Below are 24,694 nucleotides of genomic sequence, written 5' to 3'. Positions count from 1 at the left end.
AATGCCAGAAGTAGTTCTTGATGCGTACAATATGAAAAGGTAGGTAATTGCCCAAATGAAGTTGCTAGACAAAGGCAGAGATGGCTTTAGCAGGAGCCCTGTGGAGCTGATGGAGGAGGACAGCAGCACAGCCCTTGCATGGTCCCCATGCCACAGTGTGCAGCCTCAATCTCTCCATGATGCATGCAGGGGGTATCTGTGCAGTTGTGGGTGCACAGTTGGCCATGAGCTCTGGTCAACCTTCATTTGGGTGAAATAAAATCACCATGCAGATGCGAGTTCAATGAGATATAAATCTTCATAGTCGTGCCATTGTGAACAACCAGGGATCTGGCTTTAACTATCTTCATTTTATCTTGTGATGATAATGGATTGTTTTGCTCTTACCTAAAGAGGAAGGTTGTAAGGAAGCCATTTCTCAATTAGTGACCGGCTAGGGAAAGAGTAACATTATTATGGCAGAATCTGGGAAGAAGACAGAGTCTGGTAGAGGAAGTCAAACCACCGTTATTCAAAGGACAGAAATGAAAGAAAAATGAAAAAGTATTGTTTCTTTAACTGTTTCAAATATAGTATAATTGTTTACTATGGCTTCGTAGAACATTTTTTAGCAAAAAAAATTAGCTGCAAATTAATCCAACTTTGAAGTACCACAGGCAGATAAATGTTTTTATCCTTATGCTAATTCCCTCCCATAGTTCTGCAGCTAATTCTCCATTTGTTAGGGAATTTATAGTGATGTGAACTTTATGAGGTGGATTTTCGAATGGTTAAAAGTACTCTTTAGCTAAGTGGACTTTGCTGTTATAATGTATTCAGTCTGTATGCAATTATTGGAGTGATGTACAGCTTATTTCATAAAGACCAGATTTAACCAGAAAGGAAGATTCTGACATTCTATATATTCATCTAATATTGATCTAGTGATATGGGGTTTTGATTTTTCTCTTGTGGTGCAAATACCAGACACTCAAGTTCAGAATACTTGTGCACAAGGAATATTATCTAGCTAAGCATCATTAGGTTAATTTAACTGAACTCTACTATCTTTCAAATCCACTGCTGAGAGTGGATTATAAATCACATTTTTATACCAATCCAGCGAGGATTTGAGTTGTTACAGATCTAGGACTGCTTAATTCACTTGAAAATGATTTAAGCTGTTTGCTGTAGGGGTGCTGGATTAATTCGCTTGTCCATCCAAAGGGCAGGTGGCTGCTGCGTATGGAGGGGCACACTGAAGGCACGCACTTAGACACTCAGGACAATATTCCTTTCAGCAGTCATTACTGTTTTGTTCTGTAGGATGGAGTAATTCTTTTTCCCCATCCGCAGCTGTTTACTCTCCGGCTCTGCAGCCTGGATTCTGTAGCTCCAACCATAGTGCCTGAAGTTTTCATTCTGGATAGACATACATTCCCTAAGCATGGAACTCCAGGACTGTTTATACATGCAGAGGCATTAATGACTGGTTGTGATTCTCATCATTGGAGGCAGTAAGGTTTTGGTGCTGTTGTACCCATGTACATTCTTGTTCCTGTCTTTGGGCAATGATGTACTGCTTGTGGGCCATCCACTAGCAATACGCATATCTATAGCGCTTCAGTAATGTGTGGACATTCTAGGTGGTAGCTGTGTATGCGAATGAAATAACAAAGATGTGTTCTGCTTGTAGGTTTTGTTCATTTAACAAAAAAATAGCTTGGTATTCTAGGAGGAAAAAATGACCATGAGAGAAACTATCCATGGATGATTTCCTGGCTGGTTAGGAGCTGTTGACTCTGCACCTGTTCAAGATAAAAACAAACAACAAAAAAACCATCACCCAGAATGGCAGGACACAGCTGCACAAGCTGAGCGGGAGCCAAGAGCCATTCATTCATACCAGCACTAAGAAGCTTAGCAAAGCAATATAGATTTTAAAGTCCACATGACTGATTGTGAACTGTTCTGAAAAGCCTCAAGTCTAGTGATTTCAGCAATGCTTTGGGGAGTGAAGGCTTCTTGAAGGTCTACCTTAATGAACAAATCAAGCCTGGAGCAAAATAAGATGTATAATTCATTCAATTAAGGAGCAGTAGATTAGTGCAAGTCAGAAGAGAAGAATACAAAGTGCAATTGGGTTTTACAAGATCCAATATAGTAGATGTAGTTGGTAGGGAAAGGAAATGGAGGAAAAAAGAAAAAAAACAGCACGGAACCCTACAGATTTTTGGTGCCTGTAGAGAGCATGGAAGTACTTATGACTCAAATAAGCAACATAAAAATGTGGACAGGATTGTGGCAACAGATGTATTTGCAGTAGGGAACTGAGGGGGGAAATAGATGGTTGCACACAGAAAATAGGGAAGAGAAGATCAGCAGTGCTCATTGATGGCATATATTGGTTGATATATGCCATATTGGTATATCGTATATGGCATATATTTAGAGGAAACTAAACATTTTTGAAATAGATACTGAGTAAAACCAGTATGCTATTGACATAAGTAGGTATTGGTGACAGCAAGCCCTGGTAAGCTAAAAGAATTAGCTAAACCTGAGAGTCTTGCAGCTGTAGCAAGTGGAGAAAGAAGGGAGAAGATAATGTGGACGTGCTGCTTATCTTAAAAACAGAAAAAAACTGCAAGTCTAGTACAACGTGCAAAAATAGTAAAAACAAACAAACAAAAACCCACAAAACAAAATCTTGTTCATATAGTTCTGAATGTGAATCATGTAATAGGATTTACAATTGCTGGAGGCATTATGAATGAGAAGTTGTGATGAATGGCAATGTATCAAGTTGGACAGAAGTGTGCAAGGTGACTCAGGGTGCACCGCTAAGCACAGTTTAATTTAACATCTTTATTAATGATTTTTGAAGAGTACATAAACAGCTCATTAATTACATTTACAAATGATGCTACATAAGGCAGCGTTGCAAACACTAGAAAAGGACAGAGATATATGATGACGATTGATTACTGAGAGTGCAAATAGAACCTCATCTAGCATCCTCTACAGCACCAGAAGGAAAACTGCCTTCACTTCAGTGCAAGATAGGTCAGAACCAGAGCTGATAGCTACAGAGGAACACGGAATAGGAAAAGTTGAGGTAGCATATGGTGGGGAAGAATAACCCAGTTCACAGACAGTCAAAGGGAGAAGAGTACTAGAAAACTAGCTTAATGAGGAAATGGTCTTGAATAATAAGCCTCTAATTAGATACACTTAGAGTGAATTGTTTTGTTTCACTATTATGTATGATTATTGAGCTGCCTACAGAGAAATGAATGCCACAGATGTGGTCATTTTTGTTCCAAAACAGTTTGGGGAGACCAGGAATAAGGTTATGAGAAGCTCAAAACTAACTTGCATGTGTGAGTATATGTGTATTTATATCTGAGGAGGAGATCCTTACCATGAGCTTGGTATTCTTTGCAAATTGTTAAATGCACTATTATAGTAGAGGGGAGAGAGGAGAATCTCATTGTATGCATGACAAAATGACAGCTAACTGGTGTAGCTGATGCTCATTTGTGTTGTTCACATCCAAGATTTGCAGGTGTGGAACAGAGCACCTCTGTTAACTCTTGGGGGAGTGCTGAAATCTCATCTGAAATTGTTATCTGAAAAAAAAAAAAAACAAAAAAAACCTGTGATGGGTAAAAGCAGAAATGAGATGAGGGAATAAAATGAAATGCCAGCACGATTGCCAAAGTTCATAACTTACCAGCAGTCCAGCCATGGGCAAGAATTTGCATAGCCATTATGGCAGAGGAGCATCAGGATCAAATTTGATCGTCCATGGAATTGTTGAGAGAGAAATCAAGCAGCCCCTGACATTTGTCTCCTGCCTCTTTTATGTTCCATGTGATATTTCCAGTCTCACATCAGCTATTTTTAGTCTCTATTAAGTCAGCTATTCCATCTAGCTTTTTGGTTACCACAGTGTTTGTATTCATTATCTGCTAGTCCCAAAAACATGTGTTGCTTTTTCATCTCTGCCTGTTGGTGTAGCTGTGCCCACTGCAGGATACTTGTGCTGTTCTGTGACTGTGTATGTGCTCTTTGGCAATGGATGAACTTTTTGTGCTGGATGAGTCTATCATGTATACAGTCCCCTGGTGAAGGGGATACTTAGAGCATTGTTTCTGTGTAGTTCCACTTAAGTTGTTATGATTTAGCAGAGAAAAATTTGTTAAGGTCCTACAAGGTGTTTTAGAAATAAATGGTTAGCATGTATGCAAATTGAATTATAAGTATACAGAATTAAATCTTCTTATTGTTAGTCTATCTAACGCATTACTGTCGGATGCTGTCCTGCATCAATTATATCTGATTCACTGGAAAGATGTTACAGGCACCAAGTCTTCACTGAAATAAACAAAGGTAAAAATATTCCTGTAGATGACATTTCCATTTCTTGTTTCTGTTTCCTAAGTAGGAATCTTGCAGGCCAATTAACTACTGGCTTATTGGGCAGACCAGGGGAGCTGTAATTGCTGTCCTCAAGGATTAAATTGGCCTGATGTTTACACATTGTTTGAGATTACTTACTTGATGTGTTCTGACTTTGCTGGAGGACCTCCTGCTCTGCTGAGCTTTGCATATGTTGTTTCAAAGCCACTTAGTATCCTGGAACTGTTATTTACATGGAGGTCTTCACCCCCCATCCCCCCTCCCACCAACACACACACACACATACTTTATTCAGTCTTGGCTTGTGGCCAGAAAACTTCACTTGAGGTTGATGGGAGCTGTAGTTAGACAGAAAACTAAAAATGAAACAATGCTGTGGATTATTGAGGTTGGGATCAGCCAAAATGGCTGATTTTGTTTGTAGAAAAGGGCAGTGCTGGTCCTCATCAGAAGTCAGGAGGCTTTCTTTGCCCCAGTGCAAAAACAGAGGCTGTAGCTCTACAGAACTGGGACCAGCAGTGCAATTTTCAGGATCGCTTCCTGTTCGCAGGGGTGAACTGTAAAGCTTTAACTAGGAGTTAGGCTGCACTCTTTGACCTCTTCCTAAGGGGAGAGTTATGGCTAGCATGGGAGTGAGAGGAAATCCTCAAGGAACGCGACTTCACGAGCTGCTAGAAGAGACCTGCTTGCCACCAGCAATTATGTTGACAGGGTTAAATACCAAATACAGATGTTTTCCTATTAGATCCCTAGAGTCAAACTGGGAAGAGTTCAGCGTTGCCAGAGTGCAGCCTTGCTAGATTAGTGTGCTCTTGTGTAGAAGAAAAACAATGAACCACCACCAAACCCCCAAAACTTTCCCATTCTCTTTGCACTAATATGTTTGTACAGAAGCTCAACCTATTTATTATTCAGAAGATTGCATAAAAATATATGAAGAAAGGTTCCTGCCACTTATCAGTTTATAGCACTGCAAAAATAACCGAACAACCTTTGTAATTAGTTTACATGTTTGTCCCCATCTGTAATCAAGGATTTTTAAATACTTTTCAGTTATGAGGTAATAATCTTGGTATCTGTGTTCACTGCTGCAAGAAAGTTGTCCTTCTGGTAAGGGCGCACTGTATCTTTGAGCTTCCTTTCAATGGAGATGCGTAGCTACCATAATGTCAAAATCTTCTATCATAATCGATAGGCTTAAACTTTTAACAGCTGTTTTGAACCTTGAGTATTCTCAGCCCTTCTTTCTGTAAACTATAAAAGTAATCAAATAGGAATTGTACTTGAATTGTTAGAAGGTACTTTGAATGGTGTGCTATAAAGTACCAGTGTAATAGACTGTTTTACAGCATTGTCTGCACCCGTCTTCTCTCAGGATGCAGAGTTATGTTTTAGGGTCAAGTTTTGTCTTTTTATTATAAAAAACCTGCCTTCTGCTTGGTGTGTTACCATGGCAATAAGTTAAGTTTGAAATTCCTCTGGTTGATTTTATTCTGTTTTTCTGATATACTGAGACTGCTCCTAAAGTAATGCCTCTTGAGTCGTTACGTTGGCCTACAAAGTCAGCAGGGGATGCTGGTGAGATGGGAGTGGAGGTTGAACCTTCCCATCAATATCCCATTCAATTTTGTTGCTGTGTAATGGATGGCAATGGGGGGCAGTCTAGTGGAATGGTGTCTGAGATGGAAGTGCATGAGAAGCGAAGGTGTGGCATCGAATTCCTCCACATAGGAAAAATGGCACTCACTACTTGCTGACCAAGCAGAGGCTGTGAGCACAGTGAGATGGTGGGCGTTGCATGGGTCACCTCCACTGGTGCAGGTTTTTGAAAGTGAGACATACAGACTCTTTGTCACTACTGATAGAAATGTGTCACTATGCTGGTCATAGTTGAGTTAAGCCCAAGTGAATCTGCTGCCAGTTGTTCCATGTTCTCCCAAAGATTTGTACTGAAATGATCTTGATGGATTTGATAAACAGGATTGTGATCAATAAGGATTTCACTAAATGAGACGAAATTCAGTTCACTAAGATCAAGTGTAGTTTCTCACACCTAAACAGAAATACTCATTCAGCTAAGAAAGGTTATGGAATGAGTGTAGCCCTAGGCATAGGTTCCTCAGAAAATAAACTGGGCTTTGTGGCTCGTCATGTGTTGCTTGTGGGTAATGCTGTGGGGAAAACCAAGAGAGGAGCAGCTGTTGTGGGAGACTTCAGTGAGTGAGACTTAGTAGTGCCTAGGTGCTGTACTATAGTAAACTGGAATGGCATATCTGGCTTTTTCAGCTGGAGATGCTTATGAAGCTGGAAAAAAGCATTAAAAATAGGAAAAGAATGAATGCATAGTCTAGAGAATAGGAGAATAGAAGTCTAAAGGTGAGAAGACAAGTTTAAAAAAAGAATGCATCAAACACTATGGGAAAGTTTAAAAGTTAATGATTATCTGTCTACAGATAGGAGAAGTAACAGTCTGACTTTTAAGGAATGGAGTTTTAGGTTGGAAGTTGAGTAATTGTAAAGCACCGGCAAAGTTGTTTAAGGAAGTAATGGCTGCTATGAAGAATAAGCCAGATAAATATATTCCCCAAGGAGTCTGAAGGGATTAATCAAAGACTCCTTGCAGTCTTGCATGACTTCTAGTAGAGCTAAGTCTTGCCAAATGCATGCACCAGTGTTGGGGTTGCCATCACTTTCAACTGTGTGCTGAGGGTCTGAGATGGGAAAAAGACTGATGATTTGAAGTCATCCCTGGGGTCTGAAGAGTGACTTATCATGTTCTAGATGTCTTGGATCCTAGGCGGGTCAAAGTAAAGGACTGCATCTTGGTGCTTGTTGATGCCCTCTAACTACATCCTATCTTCACTGGTAAATAGAAAGGAGTCAGACCAGTATCTTCAATGGTCTTCTACTTAGAATCTACATAAATGATCTGTGATCATCCAGACATCTTGTAGAGTACTGTGTCCAGCTGCACTGAAGGTCTGCTGTTCTAAAAAGAATGTCTGTGTTGGAGATCTTTTAGTATTTATTTATACCCAGGTTCTTAATGTATTAAGCACTGTTAAACAGCAAAAGAATGAGCTCCAGCAGCAAGGCTGTTGCTGCCTAGTGGAAATCAACAGATAAGCCAGCCGTCATAGAATCTGGCTGTACAATGCAGAATAAGATGGGTTAGTTTATGTTGTAAATCAGCAGAATTCCTTTAAAACAGTTGGGTTTAATGCTCTTGTATTAGTGTTGTTCTGTTCACACAGTTGCACAGTTTTGGGTTTTTTTTTGTTCGTTTGTTTCCTTGCCAGTTTGTTTTTTCTGTCTTGATACTGAGTTGCTGGGAATGGTTTTCCTGTTGAGATAAATGCCTTTGATTTATGCAACTCCTGCTATCTGGCAACCCTTTCTGCTCACCATGGAGTCTTTTCTACAGACACCAAGAAGATAACTAGCTTAGGGTGTGCATATAGTGCATGTAATAACATTGAGGCTTGCATACACTTTGAAAAATAATACACTTAAATATTGCTTCTACCACTGTACAGTTGGTTATACATTCAGTATACATCTCATCCAAGAAAGCAGACTTGTTTTGTTTCAGCACTGCTTTAATAAGAAGGCTGTGTTATGAGGAAGTCATGATAGTCCATTTTGTTGTTCTCTGATGGTGTAGCTGCTCTATAATGTGGTGATTTTGTGATGGAGGAGAGGGAGAAAAGTTATTTTTGTTTGGTTTAATGAAACACTGAATACACATCTCAAACTGAACTTGAGGAATAAAAAGAAAATGGCTTGTCAAGGAATTTATTTTGTAGGTTTAAATCTGTCATGGGCTTAAACCGTGATAATTCACCCTTCACCCTGTGGAAATCTTGCACTGAATGGATTGGAACTTTCTAGAAATGTGGCTATGTGCTTGATAATGACCTGTCTCATTAAGGAAGGAGGAAGTACAAATCTGTTAGGCAATGAACCAAGATGCTAGATTCCAGAGACAGCTCATAAAACCTGGGGATTGCTGGAAAGCATACATCATGAGGTGCAGAGAAGGTAATTTATGTTTGTCCAGAGGAAATTGTACTGGAAAATCTTCATTTTGATTGAAAAGGGGGAAGAAAGAAAAAGAGTAATAAGGTAGAAAAGAGAGAGGCTTCTTTGCATGCAGATCTCAACTGTCTGGAATCATGAAGCTCGAATAGCATGAATAGCATGTTCTTATGATGGAGATTCATAGACAAAGTTGATGGTGTGTCAGATGCCCTAACAAAGCCCATAGCTGTGGCCATCAGACATACAAAGCTCCTTTTATTCTTTCTTTTTTTCCTCCTCTCCACTGACACCTTCCCCGTCACCTTGTTTGCAGTCTGTAGGCTTCTTCATAGGGCTCATCTTTGCTGCAAAAGGACGTTGTGAAGGTGTAATCCCTGTTAAAACTCATGGGATTCACAGAGCAGTAATACAAACATATAGTTGCAACAGAGTCAAATTCTTTGAACTGGACCACAGTGACACACCAGCGGGAATGCAGGGGAAATAAAAATCACTTATTCTCAGACTTTCCAGCCACAGGTACCCTCTGTGATTCCTACACATCTGAGGGGCTATCTGGCAAGTAGAGACTTGTCACTATCAGACTTTTTTTCCCCCTCAAATTAATGACGAGGAAAAGGATGTGTGATAGTGCATTTTAGCACTGTGTGGTGCTCACAAGGTTCCTGTCACTTGGCATTTTTCATCTGGTAACTTTGAGACTCTTCTGTACAGGCCGTGTGTTGTTTTATTTAAACATTGCTTTCACTTGTCTGTACAAAGAGAGCAATAATGTAGTATTTCTATCGTCTTGTTACCCCAAAGTCGGTCAGTTTTTTCAAATGGCATATTAAAACAAAAGATAATTTGGAAGATTATGGTGTTTGTGTTGCTTATATAAAGCAAAGAACTGAAAAATTAAAAGAGGGAATCATTTTCTCTGTCAGCCGAGATATACTTACCAAGGTTAAAATATTATATTCAAGCATAATGTCTGTTAGAAATCAAAATACATATATACTGGGAATTAGATTTAAAAAAATAAATAAATAAACAGAAGGGGCATTCTTTTATCAGCCTTATTTGCCAAGTCATTAAATGTGTTTTCTCCATATGGCTAATACTCACTTGGAGCTACGTGTGTTGTACAGAAATGATATATAACTTCTTAGCTACCTATAAAGAAATAGCTATAATCAGTAGTTGGCTGCAAAAGCTATACCCTTACCTGGGAGTTTTTTAACTAGTTGTGATGATGTCATGTTACTTTTTAAAGACTTTGCGGTGTAAAACCAATGCGGTTTGAATAATCTAAGTGAAGCAATAAGCCTGATACATCATACTGTGTTCTGATAGGGCACCTATGTGTATAATTGTTCTCACCCAAGTGTGAATTGCATGAAGTCCATATTGAAGTGACCAGTTTAAATAGCCTTATTTCATTTGTTTTAATTTCAAATCTGAGTTATCAAATCTTGGTGATGCCTATGTGGGTAAATCCTTGTTTAAATCCCTACCTGCATCTATTGCACACAACTGTGCATTTTCAGAAGTGAAGCAGACATGGTATGAAAGTAAATAACCTGGCAAGCAATGTGATTAGAACAAAAAGTGTGGATGGTGTTGGGGCAGAGTTATCCCTTATTGTCTTCTAATAGAACATTTTATCTTGCTACTGTGCTTTCATTAATATGGTGCAGATCTTTCAGGCATGGCTGTTTGTTTCCTGCAGAGAAAAGGAAAACTCCAAGCCCAACAAGGTTTCACATTTAGCACTTGTTATTACTTTTTTGAGGAATCATCCCTTCTTGAGTATTGCAGAGACAGCCACGCTTTGTGTGCATCATTTTACAGCTGTAGTTCTGATGGGTCTGGTCCTCCCAGCTTGTAAGCAGGTAATGCTGTTCTAATGCAGCCTCTTTGCGCTCTCTGTTTTCTGTCCTAAGTCCTTTCCTGAGCAGCTTTGCCAACTGAATCACTGCATATCACTCTTTTGTTTGTTCAAACCAGAGATGCAGAGTGTTTCTTCATACAGTTGCTACTCACAGACATTCCTGTTTGACCTTTTCTTATCTATTCTTCCATTCTCAAATACTCCAGGACAAAGTTCGGCAACAAGGACAAGCTCAAGACAAATATAAGTCTTCAAACAGGCAATTTTTCTTTCTTCCTGCTGAATTAATGTCTCCCTTGCTTTCTAATTCCCTTGTTTACTTACTGTGGTACCATGTTTGCTTTCTTTAACAGACTGTGTTTGAAACATCATATTATTTCTTACTGCAGTCTCGAATCATTGTGTGTGTTATTGCCTGTAGCTTTGTTCCTTTTAAGTATTTACATGCTGCCCTTCTTTGATCCCTCACAATGTGTTTCATAATGTTAAATTCTGTAGGATATTTATTTATCCATTTCCCTAATCTCTCTCCATCTCCCCTTTGTTCTGTATTTTCCCGTATTCTCATTATTACTTGTCTAATCCTTGGCAGAATTACCAAGGGGCTTTGACAGTCAGAAATGCTGAGTTGAACCGGAGCAAACAAGAACCTGCATTCCAGGCTCATTAAATTCTGCTCCAGTGGAGGTGACCACTGTCACCACTGCTGAAATGTACCACCCACCCCTCACTCTGCTCACCTCCATTGTTTGATCTCTGTAATTGTTCAGCAAGGGTCAATGAATGTTAATGGATATGTTGGCAACAACATATAAATGGGATGTTGGTGAGAAGGGTCAACCTCTACTGCCATCCCACCAACATCCACCTCTGATGTTGCGAGCCAATGCAGTGACATAGGAGGCATCACTTTTGGAGCAGCCCTCATATATCAATTGTGTTTCATTTCAGTACTTCCCCTTTAGAAGCCATTGATGTTCATGACAGCTGCTGCTTCTTGGTGCTGCTTCTGGTGGTGACTGCAGTAGATGTTAGGGCCATGGAACAGGGTAAATTTAGGGATGCTGAACCCAATCACCCGCTGCACTGCTGACTTGAATTTATCTTGATAACAGTCTCTGTTTTTTGTCTAAAAAAAAAACAAAACACCAAGAGCTGCTGGTGCTGTTCGTCACCATTTGCTGTGCATACTTCAATTGGTATGTTGTTCCTTAATCTATAGTTGTGTTGTTGTTTTGAAAGGGAATGGGGGTCTATTTTACCTTTTCATCATGAATTAGCAGTTGTTTTTTGGAAGGCCTAGTGCAACATTTTCATCCTTACTTGAAGATATCTAAAGGCAAAAGAAATAACTTGTGACTGTATGTTCTCTACCTGGTCTGAGACAGATTTTTTTTTTTTGATAACCACTTAAGTGTAAGAAAGCAATCTGAGACGAATGCATTTCTGCATGGCTTGCAGAGCTCCTGTTTCTCCTACCACCTGCTATAAATTCAGGTGCAGATGTCCTTGGGACTCCAGAGGTAGCATGTTACAACTGGATAGGAAAGCTCACAGCGCTGTTCCAGAGTGGTGGTGGTTGATTCCAGCTGTGAAACCCGCCTGTTCACCCTTTATAGTTGAGAACCCAGACCAAAAGGAGCTCTATCGTAGCTGCGCCACCTGAGCTGTGTCGCCTGGGTGTGTTAGTGTGATTTATCATCCTCCCTTTCCATTGCATTGCAGCTGTACTTTAAGTAAATGAGACCATTTTTCTCCATTATCCTTGTTAAGAAAACCAGCCCTTGCATTTTTCCTGAGTGTAGGACTTCTTTGGATAAATATACGATGCATCAATTTACACAGTGACATTCTGCTGGATCCCTTGTACGTAGCCCTGCCAGAGGAGGGAGAGCTCAGGTGGTTTACAAGAGAAATGCGTGCACCTTGTATGTCTTTATGAGGTAATCTGGGGAGAATAATTAAATGCTGCACAGGTGTTGGGGAGGTTTTAGTTATATGATAGGCTCTAAAGAAAGGCTGTGGAGTATAAAATACAAAGCTGAATTCTCACTAGTACTGAAATAACAACCTGGACTTAACAAAGATATTTCCAGCCAAATAAAACATTGGATAGTTTGAGCAGATTTTTATTGTTTAGTTAAAGATAACTCCCTTGTCCTTATTCTGACTTGTGGACAATACATATTTCAGCTGTGACATCCAAAGCAGAATAGCAAGCAGGCAGAAACACTCAGGAGTGGATGCAAAATAAGAGTTGTTTGGGAAGAGCTTTAAAAGATAAGTTTGGAAGACCCAAGGCAAGTCTCAAATGCTATGAATGCTTGTGGAGGATTGATTGCAAGCAGATGCTCAGTTCTTCTAAGGTACAGTGAGGTGTGTGGTCTGTGCTGGGGAGGCTGGAGACTTCCTAGGAGAGGTAATTTGATGCATTTGCTGTTTGATGGTTCTATGTATTGTTATGGGCGTGCAGGTGGTAATGCTTAATTAAACTGCCCCTAGTAAAGAGCTGCTGGGTGCTTTTTGTTTTTCAACTTGGGATGTGCTGGAAGCAAGGGCCATGGGGGAGGTGAGTCAGCAGTGTGGTTGTCACTGTGCTTGAGATGCTTCCATGTCTTGTCTTAGAGTGTGCTGGTCTGCAAAGAGGATGGATTTGGTTACAGAGAAATGGCAGCTGACCATGATTAAGTGCTTCTCCAATAATTAGTAAGCACTAATGGTGCTATTAATATCCTAAGGTCTTGCTGTTAGCAGTAGATACTGCTTTGAACTGAAAAAAGATATTAATATGTGTCTAGGCTTTTCTCTCAAATCGGTCATTGGAAACCTTTTGAACTCTTCTTTTTCTTTGGAAGGTCTGGGAAATCCACATGTAAATCCTGTGGTTTCTGTGGGTGTTAAGGAAAGTGGCGTCCTGCAGATTAGATTGAGGGCTGGTGTGCTATGTTTGTATCAAGTGATAGTGTTAATTCTGGAATAAGAATGAATTTTTGTCAGTAAGATTTCTAATGCCTGAAATCTGTAGGGAAAACGTACGCATGTAGTGAGCCAGTTTGCTGTTATTTCCTAACTTCTTCTAGTATGATTCTAGTGTGATAAGTTCTTTCAGAATACATTGTTTTGATATATTGCATAAATAAATCAAACCCCTTTAATGCAGCGGACTCTCTTAATGGTGAAGAGCAGGCTTGCAGCTATACGCTAACCTCTTCTGAGATACTATCAGGAGAAGTAAAACCTTTCAAGGGCTCTTGAACACAATGGAAATGTTTGTTTTCTCAGAAACAAAACTATGAAATTGCTTGACTGACTTCCAAATAGACTTGACGGCATGTGTGGTTTTTCCTAGTTGTCATGGATAGAAGTTTGGACTATGCCAAAGGGATTGGAATTGAGCTCCCATGTTGCGTGTCTGGAGTAAATCTTTGAGTGTGGTTATAAACTCTTTCAACAAAATGTCTTCAGTTGGCATAATGACAGCAATCAATAATTAATTAATGAATCAAATCACAGATTGGAGAAGGAAAAGCTCCATAAAGGTTCTGGTACATCACGCATCATCAACTTAATGTCAGAAAACAGCATCAGTGAAAATGATGAGAGCTGAGTCAGTGTTCCGTGGTTAAAAAAAAAAAAAAAAAGCATCAAAATCTGAAGTTTCTGCAAAAAGGTTTCTGAGGTGTTTTGTACATTTTTATTTTGAATGTGACAGGAGCCATTGTGTACTTGTGGTTTCACTGCAGAAGTGCTCAGCTGTTGCTGGGAGCCATTTAACTGTGTTTATTGTAGCTGAGGGTCCTCACTTCCAATCAGTTCAATGTAACAAAATTGATTAAAGGCTTAAGGAAAGTAATAATTTAAAAGACAAAAATGCTGGCATACTTTGAAATCTAATAGGCAATTTTAGCTGTAAGCAGCGATGATAGACAAAGCCACAGTAGTGAAGGGCTTACTGATAATTAGATGTGTACTGAGGGCAAATGCAGGAATAACTCTGTCTTAGCTGGCATGATACTCAGTCTGCAGAGAAGCGTTGGACTCCAGAGCTATAAACTACAGCAGGTAATACAGAGTGCAGAAAGAGTGAAGACCGACTTTATTTGCTTTATTCTGCTTGCCTTTTAACGTTAAGGTTTTAATGTTTTTCCTTGCTGAAATAACATGTGCATTTGGTTGACATGCCAGTGTGGGAGAGCTTTATGGAGGAAACATGGTCTTGGTGTCCTGCCTAAGTGAGAGAGTGCAAAAGCTTTGGCACGCTGAGCTTTTGAGAGAGCAGTCCTGTAGTCAGGTCCAGCTTGGAAAAAGGCGAGCTAAAAGGGACAGGAACTGATGTCCAAAGGGACTCTGATTATGGGATCACTGTTGGAACAGAAGTGAATGCTAAGGCAATAGAAATAAAATATTAGGTTATCAGATTAGCTAAATGATCTAGTTGCAGAAGGTGGTTTGAATTGCAGTACCTTAGATAGCAAATGTTGTATGTCTGTCTGTCTTGATAAAACCCGAGCTTGGATAGTCTGGGAGAAGCCCTGGGAGGTGAGCTCGAGGTTGCAGCCTCTATGAGAATGGCTGGAATGAGTTGCTAGTAGAAGAAAGGCTAAGATGAGCAGCTGAGTAAAATGATTGGTCTCTGACAGGAAGGGTGAAAAAGTCAGCTATGCTTGGTCAGGTGAAGGTTCTCATGCTACTACTTGAATAATTATTTTTTCCTTTGGAAAAGCAGGTGGGCTGGTGTGGACAGAAGTGGGCTGAGACAACAGGGGAGGAGGCTCCGGGCTTGGTAGCAGTGGGGGGTGCCTTTGGAAGCCCTGTGGGCTGTGCAGGGAGCTGTGATTCACTTACATACCTCCCCACATAACGCATGGCTGTTGGGGAACAGGTATTGCTGAATCCTGATTACTCACTTTCCAGCTGTTACTGAACTGGTGTGGGCTGGAGAAGTGTGCAAATCTGCAGGGATGCGTGTAAAAATAGTAGGGACTGTCAATGGAAATCATAACCTGACTCATTAATGCAGCCTTCATATCAGTGGGAAGGAAATGGTAACTTCTGTGGTACAGTATCAATAATTAGCCACGTTGTCACATTGTCAGTGCTGTACTGGTATTTTTACAGTAGCTATAGATGAGTTGTTCTTAGGCAGCTCGTCGCTCCCTACTAGAAACTTGCACTTTGGTCCATGTGGAGATGCGAAATGAAGCAGCTAGGAGAAAATCCCAGACTTCTCCATAGAGTTGTATAGGAAAAGCCTGAACTGCTAGGATAGCACACACAGAGGGTCAACTGGTGCATGCTGAAAAGCTATTACTTGCAGCACAAACACTTCACCAAATGTTGCTCGTGCAAACCTGGCGCTGCCCAATATAGGGGCATGGCCAACCTCCCAGTCCATAGGCTGGCGCACTCAGCTCACTCCTCAACCTGCTCCTGGGGCCCATGGTGCACTCACTGCTGCTTCATGGGGAAAATGTTTTCTTCCTCCTTGGTCCCCTGCTGCCCTTTTTTCTTATAGCCAACAGAAGGTTGAAGGAGAGATCACAGGTGCATTAGAAGTGTTTTGTTGTAAGATGCTTTAATGTATCTTCTGTGCTTTCTCAACAGACACAGATTACCATGCTTTTCTTGTCGCCACTATATAGATAGTGTTAGAAGCCACACTAGTTTTAAGAAGTCTTAATGCTACCCATGTCAGAGTAATGTGAGCGTTGTAGCTCAGCCTAACGGATTTTTAATTAGGGTTGTTGATTTTCTTTTTACATTGTTGCCCAGATAAACAGAACAAATGGAGAAAGTCTAATTGATTTACCTTGCTCAATTTATCTGAATGTTTTTGATAACATTTGACATCATTTTATTCAGCTTGATGGAGAAAGGGGAGCGATGGAATGTTTTGTTCTTCCTGCTGTGTTATTTTTGGCAAGTGTCTGGGGTGCATTTAGATAAACTACGGAGCTAAGTCTGAAGAAGAAAGACCTAAATATCCAGTGAATTACTCCTATTTGCATGGAGAAATTAACTGTAATTAGCATTCAGGTTTTAATGATATTGTATTTGTGAAGCTGATAAGACCTCTGGGAGCGTGGTTGCAAGGAACTTCTATTGTTTACTATATGCAAATCTATCCACTTAGCTTTAATTAGAGGTTGAAACCTGGAGCAATTATCAGCAGTTGCTTTAGTATTAATGAGCTTGACGGAGCTGTCCATCACGTTGTTTTATATGATTGAGAATTATAATATCGAATCCCAGTTGGTTCGCTGTTCAAAGAGCTTGCAGCCTTTATTGAACACACAACTATTTCATTTAGTGCGCTGTGCATTTTGTTAGCTCCAGTCATCAGAGAGAATGAAATCCTTATAAATTTCTATAGCTGCTATTTTCGGCCTTGTGATGGGAGATTATATGAGAGAATTTCTTTTAAAGCTTACATTGCCAATGAAATTCGTAAAATAAATGTTCAAAGAGAGGCTATATGGTTGCAATATAAAATTTGGTGGCTTGATGTCTGAATAATATAGTTTACAATAAGTGCTGACTGATGAATTTCCACACAAAATTAGCTGACGTCTCTTCCTATGTAATGGCACTGGAGTGTTTCCATTCATCTGCTGTTTTTAGCAAGGGACAACAAGAGGGATGTAAGGGAAAGAGAGAAAAAGCATATAATGCCTAGCCCCTTAAGTGGTTTTATTTCACACTCACGGTAATGGAAGCTCTAAGCCCTGGTTACTTCTTTTGCAGCTCTTTTATGTTCTTTTGGAAGAAGCAGCTTTTGTGTTGAAGAAATAAAAAATATCCATGGAAGATCTATATAGAGGGGGAAAAAAAAGTTAGAAAATGTTGCTTGATGTTAGTACTCAGTGAATACTGTGTAAAGTTCTCGATTTTTGGACTGCTGCTTTATGAAATTACTCTCCCTTTCACAGGCCTTTGAAGGATTAGAATAGATACGGAGATGTATAAACAAAATGGTTGCTTTATATTTGTGTGGCTTCATTGCAGTTTGACAGGCAGCACAATGTTTTAGCCACATCTTGTTTAATGGCAGGTAAAGCTGAAAGGAAGGGGCTGCTGGCACTGTTGGTGTATCTTGACATTCCTTAGGATGTGAGAAACTTGGTAGCACTGTGTGATAATATGGCACCATTGACACTACAGGGCTCTGGGCTTGAAGGCTGCATTGGTCTTGTGTGAGAGTGTACCTGGGAGTGTGGTGTTCCAGCAGGGATGGAAGGCTGGGACACTGTTAGTGGGGATGGGTTGGTGATCGGACTTTGGTGATCTTTGACTCTGCAAAGGCAAGCACTAGGGGGTTTGTGACAGCAAGAGAGGGGAATGTCTTTCTTGGGGTCCTGCCCTGCAACTGGGATCGGATCTTGGTTCCTGATGTGGTGGGGCAATGTCCGTGCAACAAGATGGGCTCACGTCCTGCTGTGGATGGGATGACCTCATGTCCTTGTGCTGCACAGAGCTGCTGCCGCTGGCCAGGCAGTGCCTGGTGAAGTGTGGGGAGCTGCAGGGATAGCACTTACAAGTGGTTTTTCACCTTGTTTCTCACTGGGAGAACAGCCATAGAAAGTTTTAAAAGGCTAAATAATAATGCATGTTCTAGATCAGTATCTTTGACAGCTAAATACTGCAGGGAGAATAACACACCAAGTCCCGCTGTTTGTAATTCAAACTAAGCCAGCTTTAGCTAGGTGGAGCACAGCTATGAATCAGATATGCAGCACCAGCACCAATTCATTCCTTCGGGAAAACCCAGCCTGTAAGCCACGTGCTTTTCAGTGAAACCATGCTTTTTAATTTATTTTCTAGGTGAGCAGAGTGAGGTTAAGGGACTAATGCTCTATCATGTAGGCAATCAATTGGTTTTGTTCTGTTGGTTTGCTGTGCAATTGTGTGGTGTTGAAAGGGTATCGTACAGTGATGTTCACTGTTATTTCATGTTCAGAGAAAGGCTTGCTAGGCATCATCAGGTTAGTAATCAGGCTGGCTGATTAGAAGCTCTTATTACTGTCTCTCAACCCATCACCTCTCCCCTTGTGGCCTGTGAGTCATTGCCCCACCTGCCTGTGGTGGGGCCAGGTTTGGCATGAAGGTGCGTAATAGTGATCTATGCTTCACATTGTGCTGGTAATTTGATTTAAGCAACAGACCACACAGACTGTTAAAGAATAAACAGCAAATAAGTTCCCTACATGCGTCCCATTTGAGCTGTCCTTTATCAATCTCTTATTAAACAGTGAAAATGGGATCTGCTTTGCCCCCCTACTCACAGGTGTAAGAGGAAACTCAAACGTTGTGTGTGTTGCCCTATTCATGCTTTGCATTCTGTTACCTTTATTATAATGGCATATGCATTTTTTCCTACCTAAGTGACACGCAGAGATCATTCTTCAAAGGTTTTGTTCTTTTTCTCTTCCGTGCTTCTCAGCAAAGAAGCAGTGATTTAGTCTGGCCCTAATTCACTCAAAAGGTTGTGTGTGGTTAGGAGGAGAGATTTCTCTGTCATATTTCTCAATGCTGCAAAGCTTTTTAACTGTCTTTGGCATGCTGACCATTTAACGTTTATTATATATCAACTTTTGTGTAGCAGATCTTATAGTAATACATATTTAACAGTTATTGTCTTTATGGCTCCTCTTAGTCATTATGTTTATAAAGATAAAAGAACCATAAATTGCCAGTGAATCAAAACCAATGTTAAGCTATATTTATGCATCTAGTCAGGCAGTGTTTCTGTTGTTGTTTAGGGCTCTTGAGCTTGTTAATGTCCCATTACTCTTTTATATTTACAGCCATTCATCAGCAGCAGCTTTGTTACAATTTTGCAAATATGCAGCACAGTTAACATTTCTAAAAGCCTCTCTCCAGCCGCGTATTTTGTTGGTGCAGTTGGTTTGTTTTCGTCTTTGACCTGTTTAATTTGTGCTTGTGAAGCCTGGGCGGCAGGAATGAGGGAGGAGGGAGCTTGGAGTGCTTGGTGTAGTACATTTGATTGTATTTGGAAATTGTAAATGAGCTTAACGTTAACATTTCCCCGAGGAAAGATTTTGCCATCTCCCTGGTGAGATGCAAACCTTATCAACCCATAACCACACTGAACATCGCAGATAAGGCTTGGAGGTAGGGGGCTGTATTTGCTAGGGTGCCATAGTAATTCTGGAAGGTGATGTTTGTCCTGGATTTAACTCTTCGGTTTGATTACATCAGATCTCTTCTGTGCTTGCCTAAGTGGCAGCTTTGATAATTTCCATAGCAAACAGCCCAAAGTCACTGTGACTTGTTCCTGTGTGTCGCTTCCAGCGAGGACAATCTCATCGAGGCTCATGTTTATTATTTAGCAGAGAGGGAGATGGGACCATGTGGCTGCTTTAGAGCAGCTTTGATCTTCTTTCCCACTTCCTAACAACAGTGCACAGTAGTAATTACTGTTCATTTTAAAACATATTAGGGAGGTAGGGTAATAAGTGAAAAGGGAATTTTGAGTAATTTTCAGTGTCGATGGATGCATTATTAACTCCAAGTGATTTTGCAGGCACTATTTCTGCCAGATGAGCCTGAATGAGCAGTGCTTGCCAGATCAACTCTTTAAGGAACGCTGTTTTCTACACTCAAGAAGGAGTGGTTCTGGTCAGGTCTACTTGTAAATTCCAGCCTGGGAGACTGGGCATCTGCTGAAGCTGACAGGATGCTGTGTTATGTTACTCTAGCTCTGGTGCCATTGTCTATAGCAAGACAAAACAACCTGTTTGATTAGTGCAGCCTTGTCTGTCTGTCTGCATCATGGAAGTGCAGTCAGCTTTACAGAGGTATCCAGGTGTGCACCAACAGCAATGAGAGAAAGCTGTGGGCCTTCTCAAGATCACAGCCTGCCCTATAGTGTGACTGAGTGAAGTACTTGTTTTCTTTGTCTTGTGGTAGTGAAACTTGAATAAGGGGTTTGCACCTCACTGTGCCTCCCTTGACATCAAAGTGTAATAATATGCCAGCCAGGGTTATAATTTTAAAAAGGAAAGGTTTGAACTTTTTAAAACTTGTTTTTATTTTAAATTGGTCCAACTCATAGGTCCACATCTTTTTTTTTTACTTATTATTGAGATTATTTTGACTTTTAGACAAATTCCATGCTTAGTAAAGGTTTTAATGGAATTTCTGAGCTCATAAATAGTAACACAGCTAAGCGATCATTTTTAATAATCCACTGGTGGTATTGCTTAGCAAGAAAAGTGTACATCTCAAAATGACTTCAGCAGAAAACTAATCAAGCTTAGTCACACTCTATGAGTGACTAACTTCGGCCTAGAAATTCTACTTGATTTCTCACATACTATAAGAAATGCAGTTTTGTGGTTTCATGGAAGATTATCAAAACTAATAGCTTTTCAGAAGCTCTGCTGTTAAAGAATGTGATAGGATTTCCATGATCTTTTTTTATTTCATTTCTTTCCTGAACAGTATTGCAGGGATAACTCTGTATTTCTTTCTTCCCTTTAGTTTTGATGGCTGCAGCTTCCTAATATGCTATAGTTATCATTCTTGGGATGTCTGTTTGGATGTGGTGAAGGGAAAAATGACAGCCAGTCAAAACACCCATGTGATGCGGTGGAGTCTTTGTTCTGATTACATTACAGAGTGGAATCTCAGATTCGCAATTTGAAAGTTGTGTGCCGTAAAATTGAAAGCAAGAAAAGAGTTTCCTGAGCAAACAAATAATGTAGCAGCAACTGCAAAAAGATAACTGTAAGCTGTTTCCTGTGTTACCTTTAAAATGCTGGCTTGCTTCTCTTCAGGGAAACCAACAAAACATCTACTCCTGAGAGATGGTTTTTAACCAGATCAGTTACTAATGTTTCTAAGGGATCTTTCCTTGCTCCTAAGTGTTTTCTTGTATATCTTGCTATAAGATATTTGGGGAACAGGTAAGCATAAGGAAAATGTACTTAATATTAGAGTTAAGCCAAAGAATTGCTCTTATGTCTTCATCTTTTCACAGTCAGAATACTGCTAAGGACATAGAGTTGATGTTTTCTGAAAGCTTAGTTATTTCTGATCAAGTTTCTCTTTTGAAACATTGCTTCTTTTCAGGATTCATTTCCAGATCAGTTCTCCCAGGAGAAGACAAAGTTATATTCATGGTGCTTAGAGTAGGACTCAACTCTTAAGCATGAAGGAAATTAATGTTGTTTAAATACTTCCTTTTCCATCTCTTGGTTTTCTTCTACTGGGCATTGACAATGATGATTAAGTAACTCACTCATTTGCTATGTTTTTATTTTGCTTTCAGTTCATTTCTTGCATCTCACCTTCTGTGCCATTGATGCCTGCCATCCAACAGTGGACATCCATTGGTTTTAAAATAGAGTGGCTTCAGAAAGGGAGGAAAAATACAGTTTTGCAGCTCCTGCAATTAGTGCTGAGTATATTCATTGTGTAATTACCTTCGGTTTCAAGTTGGCAGCAGGAATGTTGCTTTTGTATATTCCTTATTTTGGTAAGAAATAATAAGCACAGTGTAAGGATGCTGGGGCACCCTGAAACTCAGCACGTCATACTCTGCTTCCTTGAGACCTGAAACAGTAATAAACCTTTCCAAATTTGTGTTGGTTTTTGTTGAGCCATCTGGCTTGTCCTGTAAATAAAATATGTAACAATCAAGAAAGCATTTATAGCCCATCTAGTGTTGATGAGGCTAAATTAAAATTCTTGTAGATTTAATAATGCTGTAGTTCTTAGTCCCTTTATCAAACTGCTCTGCTCTGATAGCACGAGCACCAGAAAGACTGCGCTGTGTCACGCCGGAGTTCAGGCTCTGTTCTCGGAATGGCTAATAGCAAAAGCCTGGGGACAATCAAGAGAGAAGGAGAAGCATGCAGCAATATGAGTTTACTTAATCTCTGTTTGCTTTTTTAATCTTCACTAAGCGCTGAACTGATGTTTTTGTAGAGTTACACGCGACTCCAAGCACTTGTTTCTGAGTTCTAACAGCTAAATTACAGCTTATCGTTGTGTAAGTGAAGTTAGGAATGTTTTTCAGTGTGTATTAATTTATATTTGTCAACATAGCATTTTATCTGCCGTTTCATCACCTTAGCTGTGGTGTCTTTCTGCAGCTGTTGGCGGTGAGATTTGGTTGGTAGCTGTCTGGAATAGCTTTCCCTAGCACTGATACCTGCAGAAGCACAGGTTTGTTACTGGCTTATTGATGCTGGTGGGTTTTGCTGAGCCCAGAGGCAACAGGCAAAAAGGTTTTGACTGTCCTGAGATGTCAGTCCTGAGGGCTGTAATGCTCCCGAATGTTTCAATGAGGTTGGATTGCTCCTAACATCGCTAGACATGCTTTTGAGCTTTAGTCGAACTTCCTGCCTGCTTTCAGTTCTTTCAATTAAAAATATTAGGGTCTACATGTGATATGCCCCTCTGAATTGGCTTCTAGCTGAATCATCTTTGGCTCTTATAAGAAACACATGTAGAATCAAAAACCCATGCAGATGCTGCAGATGCTCTGTATGAGTTATGGCTTCTGCTCTCAGTCTGTGCTTTTGACAGACTATGTTCTTAGCCTGTCAGACTTCACAATTTAACACTTCTTTCAGGGAATGCATTCCCCACTGCACTGCTGTTAAAAAGATCAGCGTGCTTTCTCTGCTCTTGTTATTGCTTTTGTGCTGCTATTGCCGTCCATACTTCTTTCATAAATACTCCATTCTCACTGGGTTGCAGAAAACATTTCTCTATGCAGTTTTATTCTGTGTCTGTTGCTGAAGGCAGCATGGTAAGATGCTACCAGCCAACGTGCTATGAGTGTCATCAGTAGGGAGTTGAGCTGAACTGCTGTCAGCATACGTAGATGGATGCTGCTGCGGTGCATTGGGATGCTCTGCTCCCAGCAGGGAGTGTAGCAACAAATGACTTCGATGGTAGGGAGACAATAAAGAGACTTGGGTTTAACATCTCATTATTTGTCTTTCGTTAGTTTTCAAGAACTTCACTCTCAAATGCTTTGAGATTGATTAAAATCCTCTGCCCAGATCTAGCTACATTGTGACTGTTGGGTGCCTGGAGAGAAGAAAGGCTTCTTTTTTACGTATGAAATAGGAAGTTTTACTTTTGGAGCAGCCTTGTACTTCCTTAGAGAAAAGTAATTTAGTCCATTGAGGCCTGTCAGGAGTATATATACTTTTCATTATTTTATCTGTCTTGTTCTATGATTTTTCACTTGAAAGTTATAGACCCTGTTAATTTTAGATTCCTAAAATTGTAATTTTGGTGTTTGCTTGTTCTGTTTCTCTTTGATATACTCAAAGTTAACTACCTTTCTCTAACTACCTTGTTAGAGAAAGAAGAGTTGAAGCAGGGTTATGTAATCCCCTCTGCAAGTCCTTCATATTGCATTTTTTGCTCTTTTTTTTTTCCCTGCAGTACACGCAGCAGAGAAAGGCAAATTGCAGTAATCTGTGTCTTTCATTGTAAAAATACTTCGGGATATTCCTCCCTTCTATTTTCTATTTGCAGCAAAGTTGACCAAAGTGGAAAATGTAGTAGAATACTTAATTCTTCTCTAGATGCCACCTACTGATTTTTCATGTTTTCCTTGGAATTATGTAAGCCTCACAGAAAAAGTTTCTTGCTATGGATCTCATAGATTCCACTTTCCCCTTTTTACTGCTGCCAGCTTCCTATGGGCATGCAGTGTTTTCCTCTTCTGTGTGCTGACATAAAGCAGACCCAGCTTGAAGGGCTTGTAGACATACGTGCTCCCCTGATTTTTGCTGGAGGGGTAAGGAGCAGAAGAACCAAATGATGCTGGGAGATGGAAAACTTTGGTAGCTGCAGAAAGACACCTAGGGCTTGGGAGCTGTGGAATGGACAGACTTATCTTGATGGCTGCAACTGAGAGTGAAGAGAAAACAAAGTTGATTAGTCTGCTCTTGGAGGTGGGACAGATTCACAAGTTTAGTGGAAAACCCACTTCTGTTTGAAATGCAAATGTGAAATATCTGTTATGAACTGAGTCTTGTAAAGGATGTGCATTTTCTGGGGTACTTTTTGAAAGCAAAGACATCAGAAACACTTTAGAAAGAAACTTGCTCCTAAAGGAGGTATTGTACAGTAGAGTTTAGGCCAGTGTTTGAATGATGACAGGACATAGAACTTGGTAAGAAGGGATGTGACCGAGATGTGGGGCTGTGTCTAACTGATGATGGTGGTGTTTTGTTCTCAAACTACTGACATCAAATAACATAATAATGATAAAAAGCCCCATCCTTGAAGTGATGCTTCAAAACATTGTCAGGATGTCAGATGCAATTTTGTTTAGGAAAATGCAAAGAAGGATTTAACACAGGAGACTGTATTTGGAAGAAGAAA

General features: G+C 40.2%; 1 protein-coding gene across 3 annotated transcripts in view; it reads left to right on the top strand.

Moving 5' to 3' along the window:
• MACROD2 (mono-ADP ribosylhydrolase 2) overlaps positions 1 to 24,694 on the top strand; it is a 786,342-nt gene that overhangs the window by 449,910 nt on the left and 311,738 nt on the right. The gene's annotated exons all lie outside the window — the stretch shown is intronic.

The sequence above is a fragment of the Coturnix japonica genome, chromosome 3, assembly GCF_001577835.2.
Source record: "Coturnix japonica isolate 7356 chromosome 3, Coturnix japonica 2.1, whole genome shotgun sequence".
Taxonomy (NCBI): Eukaryota; Metazoa; Chordata; class Aves; order Galliformes; family Phasianidae; genus Coturnix; species Coturnix japonica.
The sequence above is the reverse complement of the archived record's forward strand: the minus strand, read 5'-3'. Positions and strand labels throughout refer to the sequence as shown.